The sequence below is a fragment of the Fukomys damarensis genome, unplaced genomic scaffold, assembly GCF_012274545.1.
Source record: "Fukomys damarensis isolate Sample0158 unplaced genomic scaffold, DMR_v1.0_HiC HiC_scaffold_39, whole genome shotgun sequence".
Classification (NCBI taxonomy): domain Eukaryota; kingdom Metazoa; phylum Chordata; class Mammalia; order Rodentia; family Bathyergidae; genus Fukomys; species Fukomys damarensis.
This window is the reverse complement of record NW_022900951.1, coordinates 35,658,854-35,661,616: the sequence shown is the minus strand read 5'-3', so window position 1 is coordinate 35,661,616 and position 2,763 is coordinate 35,658,854.

Sequence of the window (2,763 nt, the reverse complement as noted above, 5' to 3'; positions counted from 1 at the left end):
AAAAAAAAAAAGGTGGTCAAAGAGAACTTGCGCCATAACACAGGTGGCGACAGCCTTGGCCAACTCAAGGGCAGCTTCAGAGCTAAATTGTCTCCCTGTGGACTGAAATGGCCAGGCCTTCACCCCTTAGTCACTGGATAGGAGCTGCGCTGGGAAGGGCATGACTTTAGTAAGTACGTATGAAATATGTCATCTACTCCTGTCACCTGGGGCAGTAGGTCCTCCACTGAACAGGAATGGAGACAGCATATCACAGGGTCCACCACACCTTGCAAAGTCCACCTCAGAACTTCAGACATTCTTTGTGAATAGCACCATGGTTACTGTTGCTCTCTCAGAAAGTACAAGCGGTGTATGACCTTTAGGAGCAATTCCTGTTCGTTGATTTCTTAGTTTTCTTAAGCTAACAATTAAGAGCTTCCTGTGATCCAGTGGCTACTCATCAACTCCATTTTTTAATGTGCTAAAAGATGAAGTTTTTTAAAAAACAAAAATAAGAGATGAAATTTACAATATTCATTTTGGCAAATGAAAATGTCTACATAATAACTCTTGCCATTACATATTACTCAAGAACCTAATCAGAGACTGTTCAGTGGGTGTGAAGAGGCCCCCACCTCTGGAACTGATTTCCATCAGATGATTCATTTCAAGCCAGAGAGGAGCCACAGGGAAAAAACTGAACAATGAGAGTGCTTGATTGGGTTCAGACATACACTGAATCATCTGAAGAAGTAGCAGCACAAAACAGGCGGAAGTGACCATGAATTCCCTTTGAAAGTAACTACTACAAAGACAGAAAAAGTTTTGTGTATCTGCAGAGGATAGATGGTATAGGTGTGGTGTTGCTGGTAGTTGGAGCCCTCCATGCCCAGGTACACTAAACTTCCACTGTGGGGAGAAAGATTGTTTATGTACAAAGCCAAAGGGGCCGAACAAAGGATCTCTGGTATGGCCCTCTTCTAAAAGCCCCTAACACAGAGAACATACTACATTCCTCCCATCTGTGTCATATTTTTTTGTTTTTCTTTTTCTTTTTCCAGTTCGGGGCATTGAACCCAGGATCTTCACACTGAGCTACACTCCCAGCCCTTTTTATTTTTAGTCAGGGTCTCCCTAAATCTTTAAGTTGCCTAGGCTGGGCTGGAACTCATGATCCTCCTGTGTCAGTCTCCCAGAGTGCTGGGATTATAAGCAAGTGCCACCACTCAGGCTCCATTCCATATCTGCCCAGCTGGGGTTTGGGGGGTTACTGTGAAAATAGGAAAATCAATGTGGAATGGGAAATGAACATGGTGCTATCCAATCAAATTCCCAGGTTTGAGAAGCTGCAGTTCTTAACAGGTATTAGCAGGTAACTGGTTTTATAAGAAAGAAATAAAAATATTGCTCTTTCTCCTTTCTTTTGTTTCTCTCAACTTAAGTGAATTTGTTTTTTTTTTAAATGGCTAGTAAGCTGTTACTTAACTACTTAATAAACAGAACTGCAAGTACTTAATAAACAGAACTGTTAGGTCTTTACTTTGGCTTAAGGGCATCATGAAGAGATTGCCAAGAGACGAAGGGTTTTGTGAATCCCATGAACCAAGAAAATCTAGGAAATTCAAGCAGTTTTGACCCCTGGTTGGTGTTGCTAAACTCACAAGGATGTGGACAAACAGGGAAGAGAAGGTTGATGAGAATATGTGTGGTCTACAATTGACCTTTGCTAGGGAACTTCTGGGCCATCCTTTCTAGGACCCAGTGACACTGAGAGGTGCTCTGACCTTTTGTTGCTTTATGTGAGACAGGCAAGAGTGTAAAGACAAAAGGAAGCCATAGGCAATCACACTTCCTATATAGATTAGGGTGAAGGGAAGTTGCTACTTGGATCCTCAAATATAAACATGGAATTTGCAATTGTTACTTATTCTCCCTGACTAAAAAACTGGGTCCTGTCAGAGAAAGGTCCAGCTGACATTTGGTAGAATGTTGGTTAAGAACAGTGATGGCAGGCTTAATGAGATATTCCTTTTTCACAAGAAGGAAAAGCCATTTCTTGGAAGGTACCAGAAAGTCAAGCTTCCATGGGGGATTTAAAAAATACCCTCCATAATATTTACTTTTTTGTACATATAAAATTGGGTACAAAATGCAAATAAGGTTATCACTTTTGTTCTTCATTAATTGATTTACTACTAAAAAAAAAAAAAGGATCAACTGATCTCTGACAAAGGGGAGAAGGTGATCCAATGGAGCAAATACCGTCTTTTCAACAAATGGTCCTGGAGCAACTGGACACCCACAGCAAAACAAAAGCCAGTCTAGACACAGGCCTTACACCTTTCACAGAAATCAACCCCAAATGGATCACAGACCTACATGTAAAATGCAAAGCTATAAAACCCCTGGAAGCTAACACAGGACAAAGTCTAGAGAATGGGGATTTGGTGATGACTTTTCAGAAATGGTACCGCCCAAGGCATAATCTATAAAAGAAAGAATTGATACATTGGACTTCATAAAAATTAAAAGTTCCTTCTGCAAAAGATATTGTCATAGGAATGATAAGCAAGCCGCAGGCCAAGAGAAAACATTTGCAAAAGATACATCTGAGAAAGGTACAAAGAGCTTTTAAAACCGATTAATGAGGAAACAAATTATTACATCTAAAAAGGGCCAAAGACCACAACAAATACCTCACCAGAGGCAGATGGTAAATATATATATGAAAAGAGGCTACAGATCGTGTCATCAAGGACATACAAATTAAAACAACAAAGA